Source organism: Grampus griseus, assembly GCF_964374135.1.
Source record: "Grampus griseus genome assembly, chromosome: 11".
In the NCBI taxonomy this organism is placed as follows: Eukaryota; Metazoa; Chordata; class Mammalia; order Artiodactyla; family Delphinidae; genus Grampus; species Grampus griseus.
The window spans coordinates 95233556-95245067 of record NC_139005.1 but is presented as its reverse complement, the minus strand read 5'-3'; the positions used below and the strand labels follow the sequence as shown (position 1 = coordinate 95245067).

Here is an 11512-nt window from a genome sequence, read left to right as displayed (position 1 = left end):
ACTTCAAGACTTCCTATAAAGCTACAGTAAATCGAGACAGCGTAGTATTGGTTCAAGAATAGACAGATCAATGAAACAGAATGGAGAGCCCAGAAATAGACCCATATAAAAATAGTCAAATGATACTTGGCCCAAGGAGCAAAGGCAATACAATGGAGCAAAGATAGTCTTTTCAACAAATGATACTGGAACATCTGGACATCACATGCAAAAAAAAAGAATCTAGACAGACCATACACAGTTTGGAAAGATGAGCTCAAAATGGATCATAGACCTAAATGTAAAACAGAAAACTATAAAACTCCTGGAAGGGACTTCCCTGGTGGTTCAGTGGTTAAGAATCCGCCTTCCAATGCAGGGGACGTGGGTTCTATCCCTGGTCAGGGAACTAAGATCACGCGTGCCACGGGGCAACTAAGCCCATGTGCCACAACTAGAGAGGAGCCCACGCGCCGCAACGAAGAGCCCGTGCGCTGCAACGAAAGATCCCGCGTGCCACAACTAAGACTCCATGCAGCCAAAAGTAAATAAAAACAAACAAAAAAAAACTCCTAGAAGATAACAGGAGAAAATCTAGATGATCTTGGGCTTGGCAATGACTTCCAAGATATAACACCAAATGCATGATCCTTGAAAGAAATAACTGGTAAGCTGGGCTTCCTTAAAATTAAAAACTTCTGCGCTGTCAGGAGAATGAAAAGCCACAGGCTGGGAGAAAATATTTGCAGAAGACATATTTGATAAAGGACTGTTATCCAAATTATACAAAGGACTCTTAAAATGCAATAATAAGGAAATAACCTGATTATAAAATGAGCCAAAGATCTTAACAGACATCTCACCAAAGAACATATACAGATAGCAAGTAAGCATATGAAGAGATGTTCCACAGCTTGTGTCACCAGGAAAATGCAAATTAAAACAATGAGATACCACTGCACACCTATTGGAATGGCTAAAATCTGGAACACTGACAACACCAAATGCTGACAAGGCTGTAGAGCAACAGGAACTTTGCTGATGGGAATGCAAAATGGTACAGCCACTTTGGAAGACAGATTGGCGGTTTCTCATAAAACTAAGCATAATCTCACCATATGATCCAGCAATTTCACTCCTTGGTATTTATACAAAGGAGTTGAAAACTTATGTTCACACACAAACCTGCACACGATGTTTATAGCAACTTTATTCATAATTGCCTAAACTTAGAAGCAACCAAGATTCCTTCAGTAGGTGAATGAATAAACAAACTGTGGTCCATCCGGACAATGGAGTAGTATTCAGTGCTAAAAATAAATGAGCTATCAAGCCATGAAAAGACATGGAGGAATCTTAAATGCATTTTACCTAGTGAAAGAAACCGATCTGAAAAGTCTCCGTACTGTGTGATTCCACCTACATGACATTCTGGAAAAGGCAAAGCTATGGAGACAATAAAAGGGTCAGTGGTTGCCAGGGGTTGGGGGGAGCGAGGGATGAGTAGACAGAGCACAGAGGATTTTTAGGGCAGTGAAAATACTCTGTATGTTACTGTAATGGTTTGGTTTTCTTTGTTTTTTTTTTTTTTAATTTTGGCCATGCCGCATGGCTTGCGAGATCTCAGTTCCCCAACCAGGGATTGAACCTGGGCTTCTTTCACTCAGCATAACGCTTTTGAGGTTCAGCCATGTCATATTTATCATAGTTTGTTCCTTCTGATTGCTGAGTAGTGATGCACTGAATGGATGGATCTCAGATTGGCTATATACTCACCATCTGTTGGGCTGTTTCCATGGTTTGGCTATTACGAATAACGCTATCAACATTCACATGAAGGTCTAAAACTAAAAAATAAATTAAAAAATAAATAAATAAAAGGGAATCCCTTGGCAGTCCAGTAGTTAGGACTTGGCGCTTTCACTGCTGAAGGCCTGGGTTCGATCCCTGGTCAGAGAACTAAGATCCCACAAACGTGCAGCGCAGCCAAGAAATGAAGAACAAACCAAAAAACCCCAACATTCACATGAAGGTCTTTGTGTGGACAGAGGTTTTTCTGTCTGTTGGGTAAATACCTAGAAGTGGGAGTCCTGAGTGGTGTGGTAAGTGTCTTTTAGAAAGAAAGAAACTGCCGAAGTGTTTATAGCATTTTACATTCCCACTAGCCATGTGTGAGCGTTCCTGTTGCTCCATGTCCTTGACAGTACTTGATCTTCTCAGTCCTTTTATTTTATTATTATTTTTTTGCGGTACACGGGCCTCTCACTGCTGTGGCCTCTCCCGTTGCGGAGCACAGGCTCCGGACGCGCAGGCCCAGCGGCCATGGCTCACGGGCCCAGCCGCTCCGCGGCATGTGGGATCTTCCCGGACCGGGGCACGAACCCATGTCCCCTGTATCGGCAGGCAGACTCTCAACCACTGCGCCACCAGGGAAGCCCCTCTTCTACTTTTGAAGGAGTTTATGTAAGATTGGTGTTTTATCTTCCTTAAATATTTGGTGTGGCTCTATATGCTGCGCGGAGACCCTCTGCACCCCTGCGAACATGGCGCTGCGAGTGGCGTGGCGCGGAGCGTGCGGGCCGCGGTCTGCAGCCTGCGCGCCATCTCTGCGCCCAACGCGCCCTGCCGCCTCGGCCCTGGGGACTGCGGGTGGGCGCTGTCCGGGCGCTGCGCAACGGCCCCGCACTGCTGTCGGGTCGTAAATTCACAGACAAACATGAATGGGTAACAACAGAAAACGGTGTTGGAACAGTGGTAATCAGCAATTTTGCACAGGAAGCTTTGGGAGATGTTGTTCACCGTAGTCTGCCTGAAGTTGGGACAAAATTGAACAAACAAGACGAATTTGGTGCTTTGGAAAGTGTGAAAGCTGCTAGTGAACTCTATTCTCCTCTCTCAGGAGAAGTAACTGAAATTAATGAAGCTCTAGCAGAAAATCCAGGACTTGTCAACAGATCTTGTTATGAAGATGGTTGGCTGATCAAGATGACACTCAGTAACCCTTCAGAACTAGATGAACTAATGAGTGAAGAAGCATATGAGAAATACATAAAATCTATTGAGGAGTGAAAATGGAACCCCTAAATAAACTAGTTTGAAACAACTTAACCTAGCATAGTTGTCTTAAATTAGTGGTGGATTTTTAAAAAGCAACTTTTAGCAAAAGAAACTGCTTGCAACAATGTTGCCTGAAAAAAATACCCCTTAACTTCCTAATGATTTCAGATAAACACTATACATCTTTTTCACAACACCCTGTGATTTTTAGGCTAGTCTCCAGTTATAATACTCAGAATTCCTGAAATTATCTGTGGTAAAACTAGTTACAAAAATTATGTAATTCAAGGATAACATTGTTATCTTAACCTTATATAATATTGTAACTTGCTTACAGCCGTCCCTGGATTTGGGTCAAAATACTCAATGAACTTGCCACTGGAAATAAATGACAGTGGAGAAAAGTTTGTTAGTTGTATAGTGTCCAGTGAAGAACATTACTGTCTTAATTTTGCAATATACTGTGTTTGCTGGTGCTATTTTTATACAGTGAAGCAACAGCCTTGCAGGAAAATAAGAAACAGTTTAATAATAAAATATTCAACTTCTTAAAAAAAAAATTGGTGTAATCACCAATGAAGCATCTGGGCCTGGAGTTTTCGAGTGGGAAGGTTGTTAATTATGAATTCAATTTCTTTATTATAGATCTTGAACTATTCATATATTTTATGTTTTTGTATGTTTTGGTAAATTATATTTTTCAAGAAATTTATCCATTACATTTAAGTTGTTAAACATATTGGCGTAAGGTTATTCATAATTTCATCTTATTCTGTAGATTTTGTAGAGATGTCCTGTTTTTCATTACTGTTGTTGGTGATTTATGTTTTCTCTCTTTAATGAATCAAGAGATTCATCAGTTTTATTGGATGCTTATTCCATTTACCTTTAATGTAATCACTCATATGATTGGATTCCAGTCTGTCATCTTGATATTTGTTTTCTTTTTGTCCCCTCTGTTTTTTGTTCTTTTATTTCTCCATTCCTGGATTGTTTGGGTTAGTTATTTTTAAGTAATTCATTCTTTTTCTTCTATTGACTTTTTAGCCAGTTCTTTGATCATTTTTTAAGTGGTTACTTTAGGGATTACAGTATCCGTCCTTAATTCATCACAGCTGATTCACGTTTAACGAAACCTTTACAACAGTATCATTGTATTTACACCTTTATTGTCCTTTGTACTGTTGTCATTTATTTTACTTCTATAAATGATATAAACTTAGTGATCCACTACTATTTTTACTTTAAAAAGGCAATTGATTTTTTTTTTAAACTTTTTTTTTTAAATTAATTTATTTTGGCTGCATTGGGTCTTCATTGCTGTGCATGGGGCTTTCTCTAGTTGTGGTGTGCGGGGGCTACTCTTCGTTGTGTTGCGCGGGCTTCTCATTGCAGGGGCTTCTCTTGTTGCGTGCAGAGCATAGGCTCTAGGTGTGCGGGCTTCAGTAGTTGTGGCATGCGGGCTCAGTAGTTGTGGCTCGCGGGCTCAGTAGTTCTGGCTCGTGGGCTCTAGAGCACAGTCTCAGTAGTTGTGGCGCACGGGCTTAGTTGCTCTGAGGCATGTGCGATCTTCCCGGACCAGGGCTTGAACCCGTGTTCCCTGCATTGGCAGGCGGATTCTTAACCACTGTGCCAGCAGGGAAGCCCGGCAATTGATTTTTTAAAAAAATTTAAGAAAAGAAAGAACAGTAGTATTTTTATTTACCCACATTTTGCCATTTTCAATGTGCTTCTTTCCTTTTTGTGGACCTGAATTGTTATCTCTCCCTCCAGCCTGAAGAATTTTCTGTAGCATTTCTTGGAGTAAGGGTCTCTTGGTTACAAATTATCCCAGCTTTTGCTTTTCTGAAAATGTCTTTGTTTCATTAAAATTTTTGAAAATTGTGGCAAAAATACACATAAAATTTACCATTTAAAAAAGTTACCATTTTATTTTTTTAAATTAATTTATGTTTTGGCTGCATTGGGTCTTCATTGCTGTGAGTGAACTTTCTCTAGTTGCGGTGAGCGGGGGCTACTCTTCCTTGCGGTGCACGGGCTTCTCATTGCAGTGGCTTCTCTTTGTTGCGGAGCACGGGCTCTAGGCACGCAGGCTTCAGTAGTTGTGGCACGTGGGTTCAGTAGTTGTGGCTCGCGGGCTCTAGAGCGCAGGCTCAGTAGCTGTGGCGCACGGGCTTGGTTGCTCTGCGGCATGTGGGATCTTCCTGGTCCAGGGCTTGAACCCATGTCCCCTGCATTGGCAGGTGGATTCTTAACCACTAAGCCACCAGGGAAGCCCCAGATTTACTATTTTAAAGTGTACAGTTCTGTGCCATTAAGTACCTTCATATTATTGTGCAACCATCACCACCATCTATCTCCAGAACTTTTTCATCTTCCCAAACTGAAACACCATCCTCATTAGACACTCCCCAATAGAATAGAGGGCAGACTAGAGCCCAGAAGTAAACCCATGCATGTATTGAATATGATCATATGAGTTTCAACAAGGATGCTAAGACCATTTTATGGGGAAAGAAGGTTTTTCAACAAATAGTGCTGGAACACAGTATTGTAAATTAACTATACTCCAATAAAAATTAATTTAAATAAATAAAATTAAAAGAAAAAACAAGTAGTGCTGGGAAAACTGGATCTCTACATACCAAAAAAAAAAAAAAAGGAAGTTGGACCCTTACCTTTACATATACAAAATTTAACTCAAAATGGACGAAAGAACTAAGAGACCTCAGAGATGTAACTATAAATACCTAAGTGATCTAATTATAAAGACCTAACAACTAAAACTGTAAAACTCTTAGAAGAAAACAGGAGAAAACTTCATGACATTGATTCAGCAGTGATTTCTTGGATATAACACCAAAGCACAGGCAACAAAAGTAAAAATCCATTAACTGGACTACATCAAAATTAAAAACTTCTTTTCATCAAAGGACACAACCAACAGGGTGAAAAGGCAACCTATGGAGTGGGAGAAAATATTTTCAAATCATGTATCTGATAAGGGATTAATATTTCAGAATATGTAAAGAACTCCTACAACTCAACAAAAAAACCCCAATTAGCCTGATTAAAAAATGAGCAAAGGAGGGACTTACTTCCCTGACGGTCCAGTAGTTAAGACTCCACACTTCCACTGCAGGGGGCACAGTTACGATCCCTGGTCGGGGAACTAAGATCCCTAGCAAGCCGCGTGTTGCGGCCAAGAAATAAAAAAATTTAAAAAGTTAAAAAAAAAATGGGCAGAAGACTTGAATAGATATTTCTCCAAAGAAGATATACAAATGGCCACAAGCACATGAAAGAGTGCTCAACACCATCCTTAGGGGAAATGCAAATCAGAACCGCAAGAGGAAATAACAAGTGTTTTTTGAATGTGAAGAAAAGCAGTATGTTACTGGTTGGTAGTGTCTTTTATAGTGCAAAATAAAAATAGTAAAAAGAAAAAAAAGGAAAATAACAAGTGTTGACGAGACTATGGAGAAATTAGAATGCTTTTGCTGCTACTAGGAATGTGAAATGGGGGAACAGCCACTGTGGAAAACAGTATCCAGTATTTCGAAAAACTAAAAGTTTCAGGGCACTTCCCTGGTGGTCCAGTGGTTAGGACTCTGCGCTTCCAATGCAGGGGGCTCGGGTTCGATCCCTGGTCGGGGAACTAAGATTCCACATGCTGCATGCTGTGGCAAAAAAACCCCAAAGATGAAAACCCTAGAAGTTTCAGATTTGCAAGATGAAGTGTGTTCTGGACGTTGGGTGCACAACCGTGTGAATGTATCTAACACTACTGGATGATAACACATAAAAATGGTTAAGATGTTTAATTTTATGTTATGCATATTTTACCACATTTAAAAAATATTTGAGAGAGAAAAAAGTACACGAATTCCAATTTCCAGTTTTTGGTGATAATGAATAATGCTGCTGCTGCAGACATTCTCATACAGGTTTTTGTGTGAACATAAGTTTTCCTCTCTCTAGGGTAAGTATCTAGAAGTAGGATTGCTGAGTCATAAGATAAGTGTATGTTTAACCTTACAAGAAACTTGACGAACTGATTTTTGTAGTGGTTGTACATTTTGTCACACCAATGTGTGAAAGCTCCAATTGTTCCACATTGTCACCAGCACTTAGTATTACCGTTTTTTCCGCTCCGTTCTAATGGGTGTGTAGTGATGATCTCATTGTGGTTTTAACTTGCATTTCTTAATGTCTAGTGATGTTGAATCTCTTTTCCTATGCTTATTTGCCATTTGTATGTCTTTTTCGATGAAGGGTCCAGATCTTTTACTCATTTTGAAAAATTGAGTTGTTTGCCTTGTTTCATTGAGTTTTTTTTTTTTTTTTGCGGTACGCGGGCCTCTCACTGTTGTGGCCTCTCCCGTTGCAGAGCACAGGCTCCGGACGCGCAGGCTCAGCGGCCATGGCTTACGGGCCCAGCCGCTCCGCGGCATGTGGGATCTTCTCAGACCGGGGCATGAACCCGTGTCCCCTGCGTCGGCAGGCTGACTCTCAACCACTGCGCCACCAGGGAAGCCCTCCACTTAAGTCTTGAACCCTCAAAGTCATCCACGAGGGTTGGAATCAGTTTCTTCCAAACTCCTGTTAATGTTGATATTTTGACCTTTTGCCATGAATCTTATTGGCAGCTAGAGTGGAGAATCCTTTCCAGAAGGTTTTCAGTTTACCTTGCCTGGATCCATCAAAGGAATCACTGTCTATGGAAGCTACAACCTTATGAAATGTAGTTCCTAAAAATCAGACTTGAAAGTAGAAATTACTTCGTGATCCACAGGCTGCAGAACGGGTGTTAGCAGGCATGAGGATGTTAATCTCATTACATCTCCATCAGAGCTCCTGGGTGACCAGGTGCATGGTCAATGAGCAGTACTATTTTGAAAGGGTTCTTTTTTCTGAGCAGTATGTCTCAACTGTGGGCTTAAAATATTCAGTAAACTATGTTGTATACAGATGTGCTATCACCCAGGCTTTGTTTTTCCATGTATAGAGCACAGGCAGAGTAGATTTAGCCTAATTCTTAAGGGCCCTAGAAAATCCAGAATGGTAAATGAGCATTGGCTTCAACTTCAAGTCATCAGCTGCGTTATTCCCTGACAAGGGAGTCGGCTTGACCTTTGAAGATGTGAAGCCAGGCATTGCTGACTTCTCCTCTTTAGTTATGAAAATCCTAGATGGTGTCTTCATCCAATATCAGACTGTTTTATCTGCATTGAAAGTGTTGGGTGTAGCCATTTTCATTAATCATCTTAGCTAGGTCTTCTGGGCAACTTGCTGCAGCTTCTACATCAGCTTGGTGTTTCACCTTGTACTTTTATGCCATGGAGGTGGCTTCTTTTCATTAAACCTCATGAACCAACCTCTGCCAGCTTCGGACTTTTCTTCTGCCGCTTTCACACCTCTCTCATCCTTCCTAGAATTAAAGAGCGTTAGGATCTTGCTCTGGATTAGACTTTGGCTTGAGGGAATGTTGTGGCTGATTTGATCTTCTTTCCAGATCACTAACTTTTTTTTTCAAACCAGTAATAAGGCTGTTTCGCTTTCTTATCATTTGTGTGTTCATTGGAGTAGAACTTAAAAAAATTTTATTTATTTGGCTGCGTCAGGTCTTAGTTGCGGCATGCATGTGGGATCTAGCTCCCCGACTGGGGATTGAATCCAGGCCCCCTGCATTGGGAGTGCAGAGTCTTATCCACTGGACCACCAGGGAAGTCCTTGGAGTAGCACTTTTAAATTTCCTTCAAGTATTTTTCCTTTGCATTCACAACTTGTCTGTTTGGTGCAAGAGGCCAGCTTTCAGCCTAATCTTAGTTTTTGGCATGTCTTCCTCACTAAGCTTAATCATTTCTAGCTTTTGATTTAAAGTGAGAGATGTGCGACTCTTCCTTTCACTTGAACACTCAGAGGCCATCGTAGGGTTATTAATAGGCCTGATTTCAATATTGTTGTGTCTCAAGGAATAGGGAGGCCTGAGGAGAGGGAGAGAGACGGGGGAACGGCCAGTCTGTGGAGCAGTCAGATCACATACATTTATTGATCAAGTTTGCCATCTTAGATGGGCGCAGTTCGTGGTTTCCCAAGACAGTTACAATAGTAACATCAAAGATCACTGATCACCATAGAAAAAATAATAATACTGAAAAAGTTTGAAATATTGGGAGAATTACGAATATGTGACACACAGAAATTAAGTAAGCAAATGCTGTTGGAAAAATGGTGCTGGTAGACTTGCTTGATGCATGGTTGCCACAAACCTTCAGTTTGTGAAAAAACGTCAGGGACTTCCCTGGTTGTCCAGTGGTTCAGACTCAGTGCTTCCAATGCAGCGGGCCTGGGTTTGATCCCACATGCCACACTAAGACCCCGTGTCAGTGTGGCCAAAAAAAAAAAACCCCAAACCACCAGTATCTGCAAAGTGCAATAAAGTGAAGCAAAATAAAACAAGGCAGGGGACTTCCCTGGCGGTCCAGCAGTTAAGACTCCGTGCTTCCAATGCCAGGGACTCAGGTCCGATCGCTGGTCAGGGAACTAAGATCCCACGTGCCACATGGTGCAGCAAAAAAAAAACAAAAAACAAAAAAACAAAGCATGCCTGTACTTTCTTAACAGTGTTAGATCTTCCCAGTCTTCTTTTTTTAAAAATAAACTTATTTTTGGCTGCGTTGGGTCTTCGTTGCTGCACACGCGCTTTCTCTAGTTGTGGCGAGTGGGGGCTACTCTTCATTGCGGTGCACGGGCTTCTCATTGCGGTGACTTCTCTTGTTGTGGAGCACAGGCCCTAGGCGTGCAGGCTTCAGTAGTTCTGGCACGCAGGTTCAGTAGTTGTGGCGCACGGGCTTGGTTGCTCTATGGCATGTGGGATCTTCCCAGACCAGGGATCGAACCGGTGTCCCCTGCATTGGCAGGCGGATTCTTAACCACTGTGCCACCAGGGAAGTCCCTTCCCAGTCTTCTGATCTGTGGACAAGGATGTCTTTTTGTTTATTTAGGTGTTTAATTTCTTTCAATTATGTTCTATAGTTTTCAACGTACAAGTCTTGTACTTCTTTTGTTAAATTTATTCCTAAACATTTTATTCTTTTTGATGCTGGCCTGTGTGCTGTTTAAGCAGGGTGACTTCATCATGAACATAACATTTCGGAAAACCATCTGTCTAGAGATTAGGTTCTTTGGTTGGAAAAGAAGCCTGGAACATACCTTTATGATTCCTGTTTTTTCCCCCTTTCAGTTTTTAGTCTGTATTTTGAATTTGGTTGGAATAGGGCCCTGTGTCACAAGGGCTTCTGTACAGTGAGAGAGAGCCAGGATACGGGGAAGGCAGGCTTTGGAATCCAGCAGACCTTTGGCTTTCTCTGGCTGTGTGACCTTGAGTACACATCTGAGCTGCCCTTTTCTCATTTGTCAGTCTTTGGAGCTGTTTTTGAGGATTCAGTGAGCTAAGTAAATGAAAAAGCACCTGGCTGCTGCTTGGCCCCCATTGGGCTCATTTCCTAGACTGATGTCTCAGAAACAGCCCAACTGGAAACTTGGGGCTCCTTTTAGCGCTTCTGAACTTTTCATTGTGATAATTTTCAAATACACATAAACATCGAAATCACCTTCCTGTATTCCTGACTGTGGATTAATTCACATCTTCCCCCTCCTTAGCACTGCCTCTGGCCTGGCGAGGACAGCCTGTTTCCCCTCCCCGTTTAATTTCTGCCCCCACTTTCTCCTTGCCACACTGGGGTGAAAACGTTAACACTTCAGTCCAGCTGTCTTTAGCCAAAGAGCCTAGGACTATGAACGCTGGGAATTTACTGCTTGGAAATGGGTTAGAATCCTAACTATTTCCCTTTTGAGGGCTCAGATCAACCCTGGGCCCCTAGTTGTGGGGACCATTATGGGGCCCTTTCTGTAACAGGCACTCAGCATCTTCTCTCTGGTCTCAGTCAAGTGGACCTGAAGCTGGTTTTCCCACTAGGATCTGATTCTTCACTCCTCTGGGCAGGGTCCCTCCTCACCCCTCTCTACCGCTTCCCATTCATCTCCCCCACAAGGTCCAGTTTCATGCTACCCTTCCCGGAAAACTTCCCGATTCCCACCAGCCAGAAGCTTTTACCCCTGCTGCCTGTGTCCCCTGCGTAGACCACTGAACACTTTTCTGTTTTATCTTGTTTAAGCATCATTCTGTCTTTTCTTCTAGATCTCGAGCTGGCTAGCCTGAGGGAAGGGCTGCACCCTGTCCACGCGTGTTGTCTGGCCTGGCACAGGAAACAGGTGCTGCACGTACATCTGCTGGACCACTGACCTGAGGCAGGTGGACACCTGTTAACATTTTCTGGGGTGGGCGCCGATTAATGCTTAGTGTGCGGCTTCACCGCACATGGAGGTACTGGTTATTTTTCCTGAGACAATGTAAAATAGTGGAAAGGACAAACAGGAGTCTGAATTATGGTACTTGAAGAGAGTCTTCTTT

General features: G+C 42.2%; 1 pseudogene across 1 annotated transcript; it reads left to right on the top strand.

The window, feature by feature from the left end:
• The first annotated feature begins 2522 nt into the window (after positions 1-2522).
• Positions 2523-3048, top strand: LOC309830281 (glycine cleavage system H protein, mitochondrial-like; annotated as a pseudogene). The gene has a single exon. The product of its transcript is annotated as a glycine cleavage system H protein, mitochondrial-like (transcript).
• The last annotated feature ends 8464 nt before the right edge of the window (positions 3049-11512 follow it).